A 23,298-nucleotide genomic window follows, 5' to 3' on the forward strand; every position below is an offset into this window, starting at 1 on the left:
AACAGGTGCCAGTTCACAGGCGTGAAAGGAACCTAGAATGTTGATTTAGACAACAGTGTCAATTATGCCTACTTGCTTCCTTCTAGCTCCTAAGGAAATCAATGAAAATGTTTCCATGGGGTTTGCAGGGGGAGCAGGGTAGGTTCTTAGGCATGTGTGTGGTATAGAAGTGGGGGATCTAGTCAGAATTATACCATGTTGGGTCTCGGAGACAGCAGTTAGGACCTTGAGGTCAGGAAATGAGAGGATAGGAGTCCTCTAGACAGTTCAGTGATAAAGAAAAGGGCAGAGAATGCTAATGATGAACTTTTTTGCCTATTCCATGAGCACAGATTCATGCAGAAGAAAATTCAAACTCCTCTTCCATTTCTGTATGTCATGAGTCTTATTCCATAATTTATAACAGAATTAATTAAAATCATTAATTTAGCTACATTATGCTCCAGAGATATTTATAATTTAGCTTCACTTCATGTGCACATAGCAAGTTTTCTGAAAGTCTTAGTCACTAATATAGAAATTAATCTTCAAAGCATCTCCAATCCAGATGTTAAATATAATCTCAGTTCTATTTCATCAATGCACATAAAAAAAGTAAATACCTGAAAGTAAATACCAATAAATGATGGTTTCCCCCCTATATTTACACACCGGGGTTTACAAAGTTGTTCATAAAGATTTGTATATTCTAATATTCCAACACCAATCCCACCACCACTGTCACCTTCCCTCCACTAGTCTCCAATTTCCCAACTACCCTTCAAACCTGTCCCTGTAACAAGCCCACAAGAAATTTATTTTATATTGCTTGTTACCACTAAATGGCGAATGGAATGATCAAAAAATACTTCATTAAAAGAAACTTTTTGAAAATTGTCGTATCTCACTACGGGGACATTAAGTCCTTGTCTGAGGATTTACTAAGTCATTATTGCTAGCTAAGCCTTCTGTGTTAATGTTTTTGTTAGTTGAGATTAGTTGGCGTCTACATTATATCCCCAACCAATCTGGTGTGCTCCTACTGGGATGTTTGTACTGTGGTTTAGAGACGATGCATGGCCAGGGAAGCAGCCGTGCTCCAGAAAAATCTGGAATATGTAATTGAGCAGTCTGACCGGAGGCATGGCAGCAGCTGCTGAGTTGTGAGGAGGCTTTTGGGCCTTTGGTAAGGCAAGCATTTGGGCAACCCCCTCCCAAGTTCACCCCAGAGGTCTCAGGTGGGACTGGGTATCTGAGAAATTTTTGCAGCTCGTTGATCTCTTTCAAGAGTTATTTATGAGTCTCTGGAGTAAGGGCGGCAGCTGAGCTTATGTTGAGGCAGCCGTGGGATATGGGTGTGGTTGCCAGGGCTTCCTGACGTTTGGGGAAGTCAGGGCTGGGGGTCATCCAATCTGACTCCAAGAAGGTCCAGAGTTTCCAGCCAAAAAAAAACCCCTAGTATACCTGAATTTTTCAGCAGATTAGCCTCTCGGTGCAGCTCACTTGTGAGGTAGTGCAGTCCAGCCAGAGGCATGATGGCAGCTCTCGGGATGTGAGGGATGATGAGCTTTGGAAGGGTGGAAACTTGCCCGCCTCCCACCCCCAAGATTTTCCTGGAGGTCAAAATGAGATATTTTAAATGCATATTGTTCTTTTCCCAAGTAGACTCAATTAGTAAATCAAGTAAATAACTTTTAGCATTATTTGCCAAGCATATTGGAGATTAAAATTGAATGAGTAGCTATTTTATACTTGAACGTAATGCACATATTACTTCCAGAAACTCTAAGGTCCTATCCTAATTCATCTTTGTGAAAAATGAAATCCTGATGAATTTATACACTTCCATGGAAACCACGCGATGACTGGCCCATCTGACAAAGGGATTTACAAGTTGGTGGTATACTAGTTCCCAAACTAAGATCTCTACTGATGTAGTTTCCATAATAAACAATCCACAGACCAATGTAACCCACAATGCCCATCTCTCTGAACTTCAGCCTGCAGCAAATAAAACTTGATTTGCCTATGAGGAGCCACAAAAAGACCTTTCCTTGGATTCTAGTGACAATTCTAGTTGACCCCATTTTACAGCTGGAGAATTTGAAACTCAGCAAGGAAAATAATAATGTGATGTGGGCTTAGGGCCACCTGCCCTTCCCTGAAAACTGTGCCACCTCCCCTGATCAGGTGTGAGACAACTCTGGGTGGGCACCTGAGTGAGAAAGGAGCAGAGAGGAAGCCGAGGCAGAATGAATACTGACCTCTCATGGCTCACTTTGTAACTTCCCTCACAGTCTGAGCAACAGAGAAGGAGGCTCACACTTCACTGATGAAAACTGTCTCACCTCCTGACCCCACCACCCATCACCTTTACCCTCACTGCCAACCAGAACCTGTCCTTGCAGCTCCATCCCAAGATCACCACAGAGACTATTCACACATCCAGCTGACTTGGAGGTCCCACTGATTTAATATGATGTGACAGGAACAGCAATTGCTACTAACATCATGAAAGTGACATGATCGGAAGAGGATTTTCCTTGTTTCTTTGTCACCTTGACATGCCCCAAAAGCTTCAACAATGTCCCTCCTCCCTGAATCCCCTTGGATCATGAAAATGCAAAAATTATTTATGTCCTTCTTTATTCTCGGTATAAGCTATCCTTTATAGACTAAGCTTTTCCACAAAAATAAAATAGAACATGAAATCAAGAATGTAAAAGTCACAAGCATGTGAGCCAGGGGCTCAAAGCCTGAAGAGCACATGCTTTGCATATCAGTCTTGGGTTCAAGCCCCCCATAATATTGCCTTAGCACTGCCTGGTGTGGCCCAAGAAGAAAAAAACCACAAGCCTGTAAATTACTGCTCTACATATGCGCTTAATTTTACCTATTCAACTTTTTATTCCTTAAAAATTATATATATTTTCTCCTGGGTTGTCACCCAAAGTGTCATTTAAGATAATGATCTTCAAATCTGGTTACACATTCAAATCATCTGGGAATCTTTTATATAATATTATATTATATAAAATATAATCTTTTATATTATATAAATATTATATATTTGGGCTCCAACCAAAAACAAGTGAATCGGTCTTACAAGGGAAGGGCCTGTGAATAATTTTTAAAATACCTCCATGATTGAAAGGGGCTTTGAAGAATGAGAAGATTGAGCACAGCAATGCATGTTGCATCACCCAGGGAAATAGACAACATACTAGTGCCAATGCCAGTATTTCCACGGAATCAGTCTTGAGTGAGTCCAAGAATAAAATTTGAAAAGCTCCCCAGGTAGCTCCAATGTGCAGGCAAGTTTGAGAACCACTCAGAGCGCATAAGGAAAATTATTCTTCAGTGGAACTTGACAGCAAAGAAATGAGTCAAAAAGAAATAAAATTCCTGACACTCCTCTACATAGCCTGAAACCAATTGCTCTGCATCCATCTGGTCTCCTCCCAGACATAATCTAAGGAAGATTTGTGTCAGTCTCACAAATCCATAGATGTCTTCTCTTAAAGTTCCCTCCCAGTCTTTCTGCTGAACTCTTAAAAGACTGACAATTACATGGCCTCAGGGTATGTTCTCAGTCTCTGGGAATATTGGCCCACTCTAGAAGAGGAGTGAAAGTATTAAAGGTAACAATAAGGTAAAGTGATGAGCTATTCTAACACTTAGCTATCTGGGCTGGGCTGAAGGGATAGCACAATGGGTAGGGCGTTTGCCTTGAATGCGGCCAACCTGGGACGGGAGAGCCCAGCAAGCTACTGAAAGTATCCCGCCCACATGGCAAAGCCTGGCAAGCTACCAGTGACATATTCGATATGCCCAAAACAGTAACAACAAGTCACATAGTGGAAACATTACTAGTGCCCACTCGAGCAAATCGACGAACAATGGGATGACAGTGCTACAGTGCTACAGTTATTTGGGCTGTTTAGCTGGTGGCCAGTTTTTGGTAATAATAATAATGATCATTACATTACATTACAGGCGGGCTGAAGCAATAGCACAGCTGGTAGAACATTTGCCTTGTACGCGGCCGACCTGGGTTCGATTCCTCTGTCCCTCTCGGAGAGCCCGGTAAGCTACCGAGAGTATCCAGCCCACACGGCAGAACCTATCAAGCTCCCTGTGGCATATTCAATATGCCAAAAACAGTAACAACAAGTCTCACAATGGAGACATTACTGGTACCCACTGGAGCAAATCAATGAATAACGGGATGACAGTGCTACAGTGCTAGATTCCAGGCAATACTTAAGCACTTCACATATACAGGTCCACTTAATGCTCACTGTGACACCATAAAAGAATTCAGTTATGAGTCCTAATTGAAACAAAGAAAGAGGTTGAGTATTTCGTGCAAAAATAAATGATGTATCCCAAAGTCAGTGAGTGCCAGAGCCACTTGGGGCTCACTCAGAGCCCTTCTAATTCCTTCTGGTGCTGAATCTCAAACTATTCTACCAAACAGTCAGCATACTTCTACCATTATCAGAAATTACTCACATTTGGGGGTAGGGGGAAACCTCCAGGAATTTTCCAGACTCTGTGCTCAGTGAGTCCTCCCAGTGGTGCTGAGGACCATATGGAATTCAGGGAATTGAACCAGGTTAGCCACATGCAAGGCAAATCCCTTACCCGCTGTACTAGCTCTCTGGTGCTACTCACATTTCTAAGCTCTGACCCCTTAAACCTCAACTCTGAGGCAGAAACTGGGATTTTTTTTAATTTTATCAAATCACTGTGAGATAGAGTTACAAGCTTTCATGTTTGAGTTACAATCATGCAATGATCAAACACCCATCCCTCCACCAATGCATATTCCCCACCACCAATCTCCCCAGTATACCCACCCTCTTTCCAAAGCTCTCCTGCTTCCATGACAGACAATTTCCCCATACTCTCTCTCTACTTTTGGGAATTATGGTTTGCAATACAGATACTGAGCGGTTATCATGTTTGGTCCTTTATCTACTTTCAGCACACATCTCCAATCCCAAACGATTCCTCCAACCATCATTGTCTTAGTGATCCCTTTTTATTCCAGCTGCCTTCTCCCCCAGCTCATGAGACAGGCTTCCAACTATGGGGCAATATTCCTGGCCCTTGTGTCTACTGTCCTTGGGTGTAAGTCTCATGTTATGTTATTTTATATTCCACATGAGTGCAGTCCTTCTATGTCTATCCCTCTCTTTCTGACCCATTTCACTTAGCATGATACTCTCCATGTCTATCCACTTAAAAGCAAATTTCATGACTTCATCTCTCCTAAAAGCTGCATAGTATCCCGTTGCATAGATGTACCAAAGTTTCTTTAACCAGTTGTCTGTTCTAGGGCACTCGGGTTGTTTCCAGATTCTGGCTATTGTGAACAGTGCTGCAATAAACATATAGGTGCAGATGTCATTTCCATTGTGCTTTTTTGCACCCTCGGGATATATTCCCAGAAGTGGTATTGAGGGGTCATATGGAAGAGAAACTTTGATTTGAGAGAAACTAATGAGCACCCAAGACTTTCCCAGCAGCCTCCGCCAACATTCAGGGAGAAGTAAGATCCTCCTTCTCTTTTTTCCAACTTTCCATCTCCTGGTAAGTTTAACAGGTGATTTTAATCTCTATCTCCTGTTTGTTGAGAAACTTAAAAAAAATAACTGGGTAAAAGTTGTAGCACAAGGCCCAAAACCTAGTGATTTCAGCCAATATTACTGTCCTGTTTCCCTTTGTCAGTATGACTTCTCCAGTTCCTTGAGGATTATTTATTCCTGAGCTATATGACCACGATTTCATCAGCCCAGCAAAAGCTGTGTCTTTCATTTTGACCCCACAAATTGGCCTCTGGGGCTGCATCACAGATTCAAGACTGAGTGGCAGCAAGTGGCAGGAAATGAAGGCTGCAGGTGGTTGAGCACCACACCACCATCAGGACCACAGGCTGCCATCCGAGCACCCTTTCTTACCAGCCAGTTCACCCTGCCTATGTCCATTTATTTCCTTCCCCGTGAACCCCTGTCGAGAGTTCTGAGCCCCTACATTTGCACCAGCCCAAGCCTCATATTGAAATTCTTCCTTTCCAGCTCCCTGAGTCTCCCACTGAGTCTTGGTTCAAAATAAGCATTTTTTTCTAAGCTATTCCTGTGTAGGATAACATTGGTTTGTGCTTGCTCCTCTGCCACAAAGAGTTTAGGTTTATCGGATGCTCCTGAAGCACCTCCATTCCTCTGTGTTTATTGGAATGTAGCTCTAAACATTTTAGGATAACACTGATATGTCCTGTTTCCCTGCCACAGGGAGCTTAGGTTTATCACAGTGCTCCTGAAACACTTCTATTACTCTGCATTTATCTGTAAACTCTTCTCTGTGCTCTTTTCCCCAATCAGTATATAACCTTTTCCCCCAATCAGATTCTGTAAACTTGTAAGGTCAGATTCCTCAGAAACCTATGATTTTATATTTGTGAATGAAATATTGTTTTTCTCCTCCTTATGTCTTTTGAATAGTTTACTTTAAAGCAATGTCCTTTTGTATAGACACAGAAAGATATTTAATATTATGCTTTTGTAACTTGGGAATTAATTGACTCCGAATAATATTCACTCCAGGAATAAGTCAAGGCTTCCTTTACTTAAGCCTCAGTTGCCCTTAGTTCCTAGCACCCCAAAAGCAGGGTCCTGACGAGAGACTGAATGGACCCAGGGCAAGCTGTGAGCTACCCTGGCATCAAAATGGGCCAGGCCAAAGTGCCACAATACTCAACTATAAGTTAAGAGCATGGTCATGTATACAAATGCTGTCATGATCCAAAAAGTAATAACGAGATTAGGACCCTGCTAGTGTTAGGAAAGACTAATTTGACATGAGCACTGTAGTCTGAGATCTATAGCAAGATGGTCTAAGGAGAGCAATCCTATAAACTTAATGTATCTCTTACTATGTCCATACAAAATGATTAATATTATGAATTTTTATATGTTTGTTGGACTAAGGAGAGGAGAAACACACCCATAGTTGAAATTTCAGTCTTCGGAGAGTCGTCTTGCTGGATGAGAATCTGTCCTAGAAGTAGCTTCCCCTGAGGGAAGGACTTTACCTCTGTAGATTGTCTGACCACACCTACGTGTAAGCCCCAACCCTTCATGCTTTGGGATTTAACTAGGCTGTAAGAGTGGGCTAGAGGGCCAGAAGAAGAATGATGTGGGATCCAGAAGGAGAATGAAGTAGAATGGAAAGAGAGGCGGAAGCAGAGGGAGAATCAGAGGAGAATGGAGATGAGATTGGAATAAACTACAGTTGAGACCAACCAGCCTGGCCCTCGTTCCTTCCTTCACCTGCCCATCGCCATCGACAAGAGGGGGAAGCGGCAAGAGACTACCGAACACAAGCGGCAAGAGAGACACAGCGCACAGCCCATTAGTAAATACACACTCCTGCTATATTAAGCAATGTCAAAAATTACCAGCAAATGGGGGTATGGTGCCACCAGCAGGTCAATCTGTACCTGTGAGGTGAGTGCATCAGCAGCCTGATGGCGCCTTCAGACTTTCAGATACCCCAGAATTGCTGCTGTGTCTTTGGCCAGACCCCAAAAACTTGGGGCAAAGTTTACCAAGAAAGTAAACGGCCAAAAGTTAGGTATGTGGATTATACATACTCAATTATATAGTTGAGCCCCAAACCCCCTCTGGCTCAACTATATAATTGGAGGCATGGCCTCTCTGGTTCCTGATTGAACTGCTTAATAGCCATGATCCCAGAGACTCAGAAACAAATCTTGAAACCCAGCGGCTTTTGGCAAAAATGCGTCTGGTCCCAGCAGTAGGTTAACAGTGCTGGGCTACTCCAGGTGGTAATAGGTTTCGTGCCTTGGCCATCCTTCAGAGGCCACTGGACAGTCAGGTTTGGGCCCCCAGTGACAAGACACGCAGGGCCTTGCGGGATGGGGGGGGGAGCCAGTCCTTTCCTCCCCACCCCAATGAGACCCCAAGTCATCACCCACGAACGGCCTCTCTGGCTCCTGATCAAGCTGCTTAACGGCCATGATCCCAGAGACTCAGAAACAAACCTTGAAACCAAGTGGCTTTTGGAAGAAGTGCGTCTGGACCCCACAGTACATTACTGTCGCCGGGCCACCCCAGGGAGGAAAGGGTGTTGTCACTCCGCCTGCTCCCTCTTGGTGGCTCGGTGGCCGTCATCCTCCAGAGGCCATTGGACAGTCAGGCTTGGGCCCACAGTGACGAAACTTGTTGGGCCTTGTGGGATGGGGGGGTGGGGGGGAGCGAGGTCTGTCCTCCCCACCCCAATGAGACCCCAAGTCATTGCCCACGAATGACCTCTCTGGCTCCTGATCAAGCTGCTTAAAAGCCATGATCCCAGAGACTCAGAAACAAATCTCGAAACCCAGTGGTTTTTGGCAGAAATGCGTCCGGACCACGCAGTAGGTTACTGTTGCTGGGCCACCCCAGGGGGGGAAGGGTATTGTCCCTCCGCCTGCTCCCCCTTGGCAGCTAGGTGGCCATCATCCTCCAGAGGCCATTGGACAGCCAGGTCTGGGTCCACAGTAACGAAACTTGTTGGGCCTCACAGGATGGGGGTGGAGCCGAGCCTGTCCTCCCCACCCCAGCGAGACCCCAAGTCATCGCCCACGAATGGCCTCTCTGGCTCCTGTTCAAGCTGTTCAATGGCCATTATCCCAGAGACTCAGGAGCAAATCTCGAAACCCAGTGGCTTTTGGCAGAAATACCTCCAGATTTAAGTGTTAAAATTTCAGAATTTCAAAATCGCATGGCCCAACTGCAGCCACGCAACATCATATGTTATTCATAACCAGCAATAGAACACAAATTGTCTACTGTTGTCTTTTCAGCAGATCTGAGTGTTGGGGTAAAATCTCAAATAATAATGGTGGGTCTGATGTCGAAATATTGAATGTGATCAAAGTAGAGAGAGAGTAATGTGGAAATCATCTGCCCCACAGGTAGGGGGAGGGTGTGGGATGAGGGTATACTGGGGTTCTTGGTGGTGGAGAATGGGCACTGGTGATTTCATTGTATGACTGAGACTTAGACCCGAAAAGCTTTGTAACTGCTCTCAGAGTGATTCAATAAATAAAATTATAAAAAATGAAAAAAAGTAAGGTGGAGCTCATGCACAATTCAATCAGCTAATCAGTGGCTGAATAAATAGCAGTACTCCTACATTTAAAAAAAATTACCAGCAATGTTTAAATGTTATTACCTACTGATTGTTCAAATATTTTCTCTTTTTAAATACTTTTTCCTTGGTTTGAGGGAGCCACACCTGGCAGTGCTCAGGTTTTTTCACCCTGGCTCTGCACTCAGGGATCACTCCTGGCAGACTCACAGGGGCAAGGGTGGGAGGGTGAGAAGGGACACAAGGGGGTTTTCCTACAAGGGATGACAGGATCAAATATGGGATGCATGCAAGGCAAGCATCCTGCCTACTATGCTATGTCTCCAGCCCTCTAAAGACTAGCTTTTAATGATCTTCTGCAACATAACCCTCCAGAATCATTCATTCACTTCCCTGATGATTTGCCATTTCTAATTCCTCTTTCCTCACAAGAATCATTTTGGAGAGTCATTTTTTTGTCCATTTCTTTTTAAGCCACAGAATCTACAAAATTGATTGGTTAAGTATAGGAAAAAAAAACAATTTCCATCTTCTAGAAATCTGTCATGAAGAAATTGCAAGTCGGTATCTTTCATGATTTAGGTTGGTGGGAGGGGTGTGTGTGTGTGTGTGTGTGTGTGTGTGTGTGTGTGTGTGTGTTTACCTGTGTGCATGCGCAAGTGCATGCACATGGCATCCATGCATGTGTTCTAAAGATAAGTATGAAATACTGTTTCCTCAAGGTTCCCAAAGAGCTTTGAAAATCCTGTTCTACAGAATACTCAAAGGTAGTTACAATTGTGTCTAGAAGCTTCTCACACACTGAGAAGAATGTGTTGTCTGGAGTTCAACTGGATATCAGGAGTTCTGCTAGCAGTGTAACTTTGGTCATGCTGCTCTCTCATGACTTTGCTTTTCTCATCTATACAGATGAAATAAGTACGGGACTTTGGTGGGAATTAGAGGAGAGAACACATTTCAAATACCTGGCAGGTAATCAATGCTCACAAAATTACCGCCATGCTTGATACTATTATTTGCACTATTTTGATGGGTCACAGAATTTGTCCTATACATAGAGCAGGGTCTAGAGCGATAGCACAGTGGTAGGGCGTTTGCCTTGCACGCAGCCAACATGGCCGACCCGAGTTCGATTCCTCTGCCCCTCTAGGAGAGCCCGGCAAGTTACCAAGAGTATCTCGCCCACACGGCAGAGCCTGGCAAGCTACCCGTGACGTATTCAATATGCCAAACACAGTAACAAGAAGTCTCATGATGGAGACGTTAGTGGGCCCGCTCGAGCAAACTGATGAACAACAGGAGGACCGTGACCGTGACCGTGACCGTGACCGTGACATAGAGCAGGGGGTCTGGCATTTTGACCCTCTCCCATACCACTATCCCTGGCCCACTGGCCCACTTATCTCTCCCTTTCTCCTCCCTGTCCTCTCCTTTGTTGAAGATGCAGAGCCAGAGAAAGGCATGCTCAGCTGACTAGTAGGGCTCAGTGAGGAGCACATGAGGTACATTCTTTCCTCTCCTCTCTCTTCAACATGAAGTTTTTTTAATTAAAAACTCCAAGGGGCACAGCTGGAGTGACAGAGAAGGATTAAAAAGGACAGAGTACAGGTTTTTTTTTTAAATTTAGATAATTTACAGGCATTAGGGAAAACATTTGTTTTCATTTCTGCATTTTCCGTTTTTTAATATTTTAATTCAGGTCTTTTGGAGATTAAATACATGAGTAATAAAGATTTATCATTCCAATTAAGTGATTTTTTTTTCTGATTCAGAAAACTCCACAGCAGTAAAGCGTGCCTCATTTGGGCTCTATATAATGAATATTCCAAGCTGTTTATGACTTGCAGAATGGTAGAAGAAATTTGCTGGCCTCCTTAAGAAGAACACAATGGCAGTCTGAAGGGAGAGAAAAACAGGCTCCTCAGATGAAAAGAATGAACACCCAGCGGGAGTCTGAACTCCATGCCCACAAGCCTGCTGCAGGCCTTCCCGCTCACCCAGTATTTAAAAAGATTTCCCACATCCCTTTTCCCTCAGTAGCTTTTGTAACCTCTTTTGGTAGTTATAGTGTATTCAGAAAGTCATTCAATTTTCTTGTATATAACACACTGTTAATATAAGATGCTAGAGCAATTGTGGAACATAGCAGTTCTCTGTGCCATTATGAGCATGTTGTAAATTTAGGAAGTATTCTGGTGCTAAGAAGTAGATAAATTCTGCAAATAATGTTCTGTATATTCTTTTTAGTTCTTCTTGTTGTTACTGTGTACAGTCCTACAGCTGGAACGCAGGACCTCAAATGTGCTCAATTTTACCATCCTTGATTTTTGCATATTCTAAATCTGGGTTCAAACATATAAATGTATCTCAATACATGTATTGCCCAACATTATATCCAACCTTGCCATAGATATGTTTTCCACATTCCACACTGATTCCATTTATTATAAATCAGTTCATTATTTTATCAAATTTTAATCAAAATTTTTTGAGACAAGTATAAATTGGCAAAATACATTTTAATGCAATTTGGCACTATCTACCTAGTAAAATGAAATAAATTTTTACTTTATTTCTATAAATTCTCTTTCCTACAGGGAAAAAATCTGGAGATATTTTATCTATATACTATACACAATTTATAGTAGAAACACTAGAAACAAATCCATCTTTATAGAATGAAGGGATTGTTGTTATATATGCACACAATGAATTATGTGCACCTATTGAGAGTGAAGTTGCTTACACTGAGATGGTTCAAAGGGCAGTAGTCCATGGTTCTGTATGCAGGAGCCCTGGGTTCATTCCCAGGACCACAGTTCCTCAAACACTATCAAGAGTATCCCACAAGCCATAGTAACCGGCAAGTGTGGCTCAAAAATGAGAGGTAGAAAGCAAAGAAAGGATGAATAGAGGAAGGTAAGAGAAGCTAAATTTCTAAATATTAACAATGAAGATGCCCCAACATATTCAGAGAAAAACAAACAGACCTACCATACAAGCATACTTGTATAAATAGAAAATTGATTTGTATTGATGTTCACAGAGGTATGGACAATATCTTGAAATATTTTATTTCAGAGTAAAGTTTTACATGAGTCTTAAAATATGTCATACACTCTTAATATCTTTATAATATTAACCTATTTCATCCTCATAATAAATTTTGAGGTTAAGTATTCTTACTAACCCATTTCTGATAAGGACAGGACTCTCAGAGAACCCAAGGTCACACACTGACAGCCTGTGAGAGGAAGAGCCAAGAGTTCTTCCTGGGCAGCTCAGCACCCCCAAAACCATCACATCATGATCCTTCTTTCCAATGATGCTTTCATTTCCTTAAAAATAGGCAATTACTGCCTTTATTCTAAAATTTAAGAATTAATATTTTTAAGAGTCTAAGTCACTTGGGACATATAAGTTGCTATTATAAAGCATTAAAATATGTTGCTGTCTCAAGGCTCAAACTGATAAAAACATGGTTCAGAAATATGTGCAAGTGTTTTAAGAAAAAGCAGAATATATTTCAACTCTTTATATTTATTTAAACCTCCCTAGAGAACAACCTTGTTTAAGAGATCTGGCTTTTACTGATAGGTCTAAGAAATCCTCACAGACAAGCCAGGAGACAAACCTGTAACCCATATAACTCTCCAAGCCTCTCCCCTTCAACAAGGAGACCTGGAAGCAGCTGGGAGGAGGAAGAGGAAGAATCTTTATTGACTATGACTATCCAAAGGTCAAGCACTTCTTTGGAATCTCATATTGTTCTTACTCCCAAGGTAGACACTTAAATTACTGAAATGATGTACAGACTACTTCTTTCCCATGATTCAAGCATCAATAAACAGGGAGATTGTTATTGCCGTTACAATAAGTGACAAGACATGTGAAGACCTATGACACTGAGAGGTGCCTGAGGTAGTGGAAGAGAACAACAACAACAACAACAAAAAAAAGTAAATATCTGGGAAACCCAAAAACAAAAGAAAACCTCAGTCTAGAGCAGTTCTTCAACCTTTTTATTCTGGCACCTGTTCTGCATACCAGTCCACAGTTATAATCAAGGTGACAGGCTAGCGGTTTTCAACCTTTCTACACTTGTAGACCAGAACCAGTCCCTGAACCAGAGGTTGATGACCACTGGTCTACAGGACCCCTTAAGATGTGACTGAGGAAGGAAACAACCTCAAGCAGAGGTACAGAATCAAATGAGAATGCATGAGTGGGTGGATCTGGTGGGGAGGGGAACTGAAACAGTGGGGGATTTTTGGTTGCAAATAGGAATCATTTGTGATAGTTTACAAAATATAAAATGGGTGCAGTGTTACTGGGACAGTGGAGCTAGCAACTGTTTGGAAATCCTGGTAGCAAAATTCTTAGACCTGCCAGAATTCCAGCTGCTGAATATATTTTATTCTACCACATGGCAGAAGAAAGCAGTGTCTCTATTTGGTCATCTTCTCCAGGCTTTTGTCATTGGCTTCCAACAAGCAAGAGACAGTTCCAGCATCTATAGCAACTTGGCAGTGTCACTGGCTACCAAAACTCTTTTGCAATCTGCTGCTCACACCTCTTAGCCTCCTTGACAGGAAGGAGAGACAGCACTTCCATTTCTTTGTGAGATGCCAAGTTCTTTTCTCTTCTCATTTGGATCTTCCTCCTTTCTTCTGTGACATTTCTTTGGCTGGCCAGAAAGTCACTTAGAGTCTTCCTTATGGCATCTCATACTCCCTCCCCCACACAGGAATCTTTTCCACTTCTGTAATAGAATCATTACAAATAATGGAAACAGCTATGTGCATTCAGGCATGACTGCACACTTGGTGGCAGCTCCCAGAACTGAAGGGCATTTCAACTAACTACACGTCACAAAAGAAGGTCTAGAAACCTTCAAGTGCAAGTCTCACTTTGGGAGTCATTGTTTTCACAAGATGACCTGTCAGAGTTTGATTTCTATTGTAAGCAACTCAGAGGCAAGGACGTGGTTTGAGTTGTTTATCTGATAAGTTATTGCAGAAAGCAGAGATGAGGTAGATGATAAGAAAAGAATGATTAAATTTAAGAATATAATAACAAGATTGTCTATGTAGAAAAGCAAGATTCATTCTCTTGGAAACATTTCACAAGTGTTCCAATTCTTCCCAGAATCATTAGCTGAAAAGGTAAGGTGGGTGAAAAGTTGGAACCACAAACTTAAATTCCACCCTCATTTTTTAAAGACTGTCCCTATGGGTCTTTATCGATCTCTACTTTCAGTTACTACTACACATAAATCAAGATGGCTCACACAATTTTGAAGAAAGCTTTTGAGGCATAATGTAATATTTATTTTTTCAAAAGCTAAGCTTAGGGTAAGATCCTGTTGGCAGAAAAAAAGAGCTTAAACTTAAATATACTAGTGCTGCAGTCAAGTTCAGAGGTAGACTAAGGAAATATCACACAAAATCTAATTGTGGCATGTTTCTAATAGCTCAAAGTATTATCTCTGTATGGCTAAAAAAACTGTAATAATAAGTGGTAATCATAACCATTTCAGACAGTTACTTTAATTTCCCTCTATTTCTTACTCTTGCTTGAAATAAATCTAGTATATAGTGATCCACAATCATCACACCAAAGATTTCTAATTTTTTAGGTTTAAAAATAATTTCTTTCATATGAAAAGTGGTGTATTTCACAATGGAGTTGTTAGTTCCTTTTCTAAGGATTTACTAAGCTGTTTGCTGCTAGTTAAGCCTTCTTTGTTATTGTTTTTGCTCCTTGAGTTTAGTTAGCTTCTATGTTATTTTCCCATTTAATCTGATGTGGCCCTACTGGAATTTCAGAATTGAGTTGGAGTTTCAGAGACTTCAGGATCCATGGCCTGAGTCAATGAGTTCACACAGCAGCAGCTATAGGAAGTGGGTGTGGTTCCGGGGCTTCTGAAAGTATGGTGAGGTGGAAAGAGGGGGGAGTTGCAGGGGAGGCAGAAGAACCCACCTGCCCTCCCTCTGAGAACACCCCAGAGTTCTCAGTCTGGACACCAGGATACTTGAATTTTTTCTCACTTTGGTGTCTCTGCAGAGCATATAAAGGAAGTGCTAGATGCTGAAAGTAGATTATAGACCAAACATGATTGCCACTCAATGTTTCCTTTGCAAATTACAACACCCTAAAAGAGAGAGAGAACAGAGGGGAATGTCCTGCCACAGAGACAGGGTGGGATGGGGGGATGGGGGGTGGGAGGGATACTGGGATCCGTGGTGGTGGGAAATGGGCACTGGTGGAGGGATGGGTATTTGATCATTGTATAATTGAAACCCAAGCACAAAAATGTGTAACTCTGCAACTGTACCTCATGATGTCTCACTATTAAAAAAAATTGTAATTAAAAAAAAAGGAAGTGCTAGAGTTGAATCCTTGGTGTGGCTGCAGCGGTGGGGTGTGAGTGTGGTTGTCAGAACTTTGGCAGGGCAGGGATTCTACCCAGTGTGTCCCAGTGCACAGCCAGAGAGACAAGTGTGTCTGTGAGTTTTAGCTGCTTGACTTGCTTCTCTCCAAATTTAGTCAAGACCCAGGAGAGCAGGGCCAGTGGGTGAGTCAACATAGCAGTGGCTATGACAGGTGGGCACAAGGATTTCTCTTAAGACTTTGTTTTTTGATTCCAATCTACTTTTTGCCCATGAATCACAGGTAAGAAAATGTGAGAGGAATTTAACTGAATTCAAATTGTTTTATACAGGCATTTGCCAGGACTGAGAAGCACTTAGATTCATGAAATTTAATTACTATGTCTGAGATGACTGTAGGATACAGATAGTTGTAGCAATGCAAGGGCAGAATCCTAGAACAGGAAATAAATGGAATTATAAATATGAAATTGGTGCTATGGACAAGGCAAATTGATTTGGATAAGTGCTGATTCAAAGAAGAATTGAATTTCTGAAAACGCTATATGAAACAGACATCTTGAAATAGGCTGGGTTTTCTGTAAAGACCCAGAACTCTTTACAGAGTTACCATGAATAATTACCACACCATACTCAAATGATAGAATAAAGATTACCATTCCCTTGTGTGATAAGAAGTAATATGTCTTAGATAAGTATACAACCTAAATTTTTAGGGACAAACATAACTGCAGATATTTAATCTAAGTAGAGATCATGTGTATGTTGGCATAAAACATGTACTTGTAAAAAGAGACATAAACCCAGTGCCTAGAGTCTTGTCACCTCTCAGCATTCACACACTCTGCACACACCTTTGTGACCCTGAGGAAGTTTACAGAATGTCTACCTCCCCACCCACCACCGCCTTTGGATTACTCATCATTAAATAAGGAGTAACAGTAGTACCTATTATGTTATTATGTTACTATAAGGATTAAATGAGATCCTGTAACTCATTTATCACCGTACATCTCCAACATCTGAGCATAAGAAAACGTATTTCTAAAATTTTCAATGTTTTGTGGAGTAATACTCTCAAAAATAAAACATAAGGCCGGGAAGTGCTCCTGCCCCCCAGCCGCACCTCAGATTCCCGCCTGAAGCCCAGTGGGGAAAGTGCCCGTCCAGCTCCGCGGGACCGCCCACCAGTCCGTGGGCCCTTCTCCTCCAGCCCACTCGCCTACTCAATTTCCAACAAAGACCTGTTTGAAAATAGCTGTATAAGCTCAGTACCAAATAGGACCTCCTCCAAAAGTTTCACTCAATGTCGGTTATAAAACAAAGAATAACGCCTGACTGAGAAGGTCAAACTCAGAAATGTAGAAGGGTGCCTATCATCGACAAAACCTTATCCAAAATCCTTTCCCACTATAAGAGGGAATAGTATAATCTGTGCTGGGCGGGAACCAAGGCCCATTGTTCGGCAACAAAACTGAACGGCTCCTGGCAGTCTCTCCTCATTCAACCAGGTACAACCGGCCCCCACGGCTTGGGACTCCCCCAGGGAATGCACAGCTAGCTCGATCCCCTAGAATTGCCGGTTTTCTCCCTTGACCTGCACGGGACCGGAACTGAGGCAACATCACATCCCGCGGCAACAAAATTGAATGGATCCGGGAACTCTCTCCTCACTCAACCAGAATAGTAACAGTGAACGTGAAGGACTAAAGCACACTGGTCACAATGGTAAGGCAACGCCAAAAGCCCACCAAACTTTCTTATTGAAGAGGCTAGCCCAGAAGACACCAACAGTATTGTAGTGTTAGACAACCTCTCTGACAAGGAATTCAGAAGGGAGCTACTTAGGATGCTTAGGGAACTAAAAGAAACAATGGAAAGCAATGCCAATAAAAGACAAGAGGATTTGAAGGCAGAAATGAGAAAAATGCAATCAGAAATGTCGGACCTGAAAACCCTGGTAGGCGAATTGAAAACCTCAGTGGAAGGCCTCAGAAGCAGAGTAACAGCTGCTGAGAACAGAATCAGTGAGCTCGAAGATGAAGTTCAGAGACTCGCCAGAAAAGAGCAGAAAATGGAAAAGAGACTCACAGTTCGGGAACAGATGGCAAGAGAAGATTGTGATGAAGCCAAGAGGGGTAACATAAGAATTATTGGAGTCCCAGAGGGATAGGAAGAAAACCCTGATGAAGAAGACACTGTCAAAGACATCATTGCTACAACATTTCCAGAGCTGAAGAAAACTTGTGACCACATTCAGGAAGCCCGAAGGGTACCAGCTAGAAGAAATCCGAACAAAAATACCCCAAGACACATCCTGATCAAAATGACCAAAACTTTAGACAGAGACAAAATTCTGAAAGCAGCAAAATCGAAGAAAGAAATCTCTTACAAAGGAGCATCCTTAAAATTCACAGCTGATTTTTCTGATGAAACCCTCAGGGCCCGAAAACAGTGGTGGGACATAGTGAAAAAACTCAATGAAATAAATGCCTCTCCAAAAATACTTTACCCAGCGAGACTCTCATTCATAATAGAAGGAACAACACACAGTTTCACAGACAAACAACAGCTCAGGAACTTCATAGACTCAAGACCATGGTTACAAGTACAACTAAATGGGCTACTTTAAGACAGGACAGGCCCCTCAAATACACCTAATTTCAACAGAACAATGGGACAAAATCCCATAACAATAATCTCTCTCAATGTAAATGGGCTAAACGCACCAATTAAAAGACACAGAGTGGCAGGATGGATTAGAAAATTGAACCCAACATTCTGCTGCCTACAAGAAACACACCTTAATAGTCAAAGCAAACACAGACTCAGAGTCAAAGGCTGGAAAACAATCATACAGGCAAACAGCTCCCATAAAAAAGCTGGGGTAGCCACCTTAATATCAGACCACATCGATTTCAGAGTGAAGAAGGTCATAAGAGACAGTGAAGGCCATTTCTTAGTGATCACAGGATCTGTACAACAGGAAGAACTTACAATAATAAATGTATATGCACCTAATGAGAGACCAGCAAAGTACTTAAAACAACTACTCATAGATTTGGAAAAAGACATCAATAGCAACACAATACTAGTGGGAGACTTCAACACCGCTTTGTCACCTCTTGATAGATCAACCAGACTCAAGCTTAGCAATGACATACTTCATCTGAGGGAAACAATGGAAGAAAGGGACTTAGTAGATATATACAGGACACTTCATCCTCAAAAGGCTGAATACACATTTTTCTCAAGCGTACATGGAACATTCTCCAAGATAGACCACATGCTGAGCAACAAAACATACCTCCATAAAATGAAGAAGATAGAGATTGTATCAACAATCTTCTCAGACCACAATGCGCTTAAATTAGAAGTAAATCACACACAAAAACAGAAAACTAAATCAAACACCTGGAAATTAAACAGTGCGCTATTGAACAACGAGTGGCTTAGACAGGAAATCAAAGAGGAAATCAAAAGATTCCTAGAAACGAATGAAAATGAGGACACGAGTTACCAAAACTTATGGGACACAGCAAAAGCTGTCTTAAGAGGAAAGTTTATAGCTCCACAAGCATTCCTCAGAAAGGAGGAGCGAGCCCACATAAATAAACTAACCTCACAGCTTAAGAGCTTGGAGAAGGACCAACAAAAGGAGCACAACCCAAACAGGAGGAAGGAAATAATAAAACTCAGAGCAGAGATTAATGAGATGGAAATCCAAAAAACAATCCGAAAGATCAATGAAACCAAGAGCTGGTTCTTTGAGAAAATTAACAAGATCGATAAGCCTCTAGCAAAACTCACAAAGAAGGGGAGAGAGAAAACCCTAATAAACCGAATCAGAAATGAAAAGGGGGTCATCACAACAGAAACTACAGAAATTCAAAGGATCCTCAGGGAGTACTTTGAGAAGCTTTATGCCATGGAACATCAAAACCTCGAGGAAATGGATAAATTCCTAGACTTCTACAGACTCCCAAGGCTGAACCAAGAAGACCTGGAATACCTGAACAGACCTATCACCACCAAGGAAATTGAAATGGTAATAAAAAGTCTCCCCAAGCACAAAAGCCCTGGCCCGGATGGATTCACTAGTGAATTCTTCCAAATCTTTAAAGAAGACTGACTCCCAATCCTCTTTAAGCTTTTCCACGAAATTGAAATATCAAAAACACTTCCGAATAGTTTCTACTAAGCGAATATCACACTGATACCAAAAACAGACAGAGATACCACAAAGAAAGAGAATTACAGGCCGATATCCCTGATGAACACAGATGCAAAGAACCTCAACAAACTACTAGCAAATAGAATCCAACTACTCATCAAAAAGATCATACACCATGACCAAGTAGGATTCATCCTAGGGATGCAAGGATGGTTTAACATTTGGAAATCAATCAACATAATCCATCATATCAACAAAAGAAAAGATAAAAAGCATATGATCATATCAATAGATGCAGAGAAAGCATTTGACAAGATCCAGCACCCCTTTATGATGAAAACCCTAGCCAAAATGGGTATAGAGGGGACTTTCCTCAACATAATTAAAGCCATCTACCACAAGCCTACAGCAAGCATCATCCTCAATGGGGAAAAAATGAGAGCCTTCCCTCTAAGATCAGGGACGAGAAAAGGATGCCCACTCTCTCCACTGCTGTTCAATATAGTACTGGAAGCACTTGCAATAGCGATTAGGCAAGAAAAAGATATTAAGGGCATTCAGGTAGGAAAGGAAGAAATCAAGCTCTCACTATTCGCAGATGATATGATACTATACTTAGAGAACCCAATAACCTCCACCAAAAAACTCCTAGAAACAATAGACTCGTATAGTAAAGTTGCAGGCTATAAAATCAATACTCACAAGTCCATGGCTTTCCTATACACAAACAGTGAGAGAGAAGAAAGCGACATGAAAAAAACAATCCCGTTCACAATTGTGCCCCAGAAAATCAAGTACCTAGGAATCAGCTTAACTAAGGAAGTAAAGGACCTGTACAAAGAAAACTACAAAACGCTACTTCAGGAAATAAAAGAGGACATGAGGAAATGGAAAGATATCCCCTGCTCATGGGTCGGGAGACTTAACATTGTCAAAATGGCAATACTACCGAAAGCATTGTATAAATTCAATGCAATGCCTATAAGGATACCCATGACATTCTTCAAAGAAATGGAGCAAACACTCCTGAAATTTATATGGAACAATAAGCCCCCGCGAATAGCTAAAGCAATTCTTGGGAAAAAGAAAATGGGAGGAATCAACCTCCCAAACTTCAAACTCTACTACAAAGCAGTAATAATTAAAACAGCGTGGTAGTGGAACAAAGGCAGAACTGCAGACCAATGGAACAGGGTTGAATACACTGACATCTCCCCTCAATCATATGATCATCTAATCTTTGATAAAGGTGCAAGAAATGTGAAGTGGAGTAAGGAAAGCCTCTTTAACAAATTGTGCTGGCATCACTGGACGGCTACATGCAAAAAAATGGGCTCAGAACTCTGCCTAACACCATGTACAAAAGTAAGATCAAAATGGATTAAAGACCTCAACATCAGACCAGACACCATAAGGTACATTGAAGACAAAGTTGGCAAAACCCTCCATGACATTGAGGCTAATGATACTTTCAAAGATGTCACGCCACTGGCCGAGCAAGTAAAAACAGAGATAGATAAATGGGACTATCTTAAACTAAGAAGCTTCTGCACCTCCAAAGAAACAGTGACCAAAATACAAAGACAGTCTACAGAATGGGAAAGGATATTCACCGAATACACATCTGACAAGGGGTTGATATCAAGGATATACAAAGTACTGGTTGAACTCCACAGGAAGAAAACATCCAAGCCCATCAAAAAATGGGGCAATTAAATGAACAGAAACTTTCTCAAAGAAGAAATCCGAATGGCAAAAAAGCACATGAGAAAATGCTCTACATCATTAACCATCAGGGAGATGCAGATCAAAACCACAATGAGATACCATCTCACACCTCAGAGACTGGCCCACATTCAAAAGAACAAAAGCAACCGATGCTGGCGTGGATGTGGCGAGAAAGGGACACTCCTTCACTGTTGGTGGGAATGCTGACTAGTTCAGCCCTTTTAGAAAACAGTATGGACGTTTCTCAAAAAATTAGAAATTGAGCTCCCATTTGACCCAGCAATACCACTCCTGGGAATATACCCCAGAGAGGCAAAAATGTGTAGTCGAAGTGACATCTGCACTTGTTTGTTCATTGCAGCACTCTTTACAATAGCCAGAAACTGGAAGAAACCTGAGTGCCCAAGAACAGATGACTGGTTAAAGAAACTTTGGTACATCTACACAATGGAGTACTATGTAGCTCTTAGAAAAGATGAAGTCATGAAATTTATATACAAGTGGTACAACATGGAAAGTATCATGCTAAGCGAAATGAGTCAGAAAGAGAGGGATAGACATAGAAAGATTGCATTCATCTGGGGGATATAAAGCAACAAAATATGAGATTAATACCCAAGAATAGCTGAGATCAACACCAGGAGTATTACTCCATAGCTTAGAGGCCAGCCCGGTATTCTAGGGGAAAGGGCAGTTCAGATAGAGAAGGGAGCACCAAATAAAGGGTGTTTGGAGGATCCTCCCAGGAGGGAAAATGCATGTTGAAAGTAGACTATGGACTGAACATGTTTGCCACTCAATGCCTCTTTTGCAGGCCACAACACCCAAAAGGAGAGAAAGAACAAAAGGAAATGCCCTGCCACAGAGGCAGGGTGGAAGAGGTGGTGGTGGGGGGGATATTATCCATGGTGGTGGAAAATGGGCACTGGTGGAGGGATGGGTATTTGATCATTGTATGACCAAAACCCAAGCACAAAGATTTGTAAATCTACAACTGTACCTCATGGTGTTTCACTAATAAAATAAAATAAAATAATAAAATAAAATAAAACATTAATACTGATTATATAGCAATGATAAATACATTTCTCCACACTGACTCAGTTTTTGTACTTATCTCATGTTGAACTGGTAACAAACTTGTTACTAGTGATCAATGAACAGCTGTTCTTGTACCACACTCTTGAAAAAATACTGAAATAATATAAAATAATATAAAATAAAAGGACCCAACTCTGTGTCAGGTATACTGGGAAGGAGTCAATAAATGTGGCTTATAATTATCATTATAATTATCTGAGATATGGCTAATACTATGATAAATGTTGTTGCTAATAGAAACCATATTATCAAGAAGAACTGATTCCAACTAGGCTAGAAAATGCTGAGCTGTGGTATTAAAAGAGAGAGGAGAAAATAGACCACTCTATCACTCTATTTTCCCCACACCATAGTGCATAAGTTGAGAAACAACACAATAACACAGATGTGGGCCTAGGCAGTGAGATACAAGCTATAGACAAGGCCTTCTGTAATTTAAAGGACCTAGAGTCCAGGACAAAGAGAAGCACTGAAGATGAAAAGTAAGGGTACTAAAAAAAATGAAAACTAAAGTTCCTAAAGAAAAGTGCAGAAAAGTATCTTTAAGGTTTCTCAATGCAACCCCCAGAATAGCTAAGGCAGTCCTTTGGGAAAAAAGAGGATGGGAGCTATCATTTTCCCCAACTTCAAACTGTACTACAAAGCTGGGGCATTGAAACAAAAATGGTACCTTTACCATAAAGGCCGACCCTCAGGTCAACAGAATAGAGTTGAATATCCTGAGACAGCCTGTCAAGTACGTGATCAGTTCATCTTTGATAAAGGAGC

The sequence above is a fragment of the Sorex fumeus genome, unplaced genomic scaffold (genome assembly GCF_029834395.1).
Source record: "Sorex fumeus unplaced genomic scaffold, SorFum_2.1 ptg000008l, whole genome shotgun sequence".
NCBI classification, from domain to species: Eukaryota; Metazoa; Chordata; class Mammalia; order Eulipotyphla; family Soricidae; genus Sorex; species Sorex fumeus.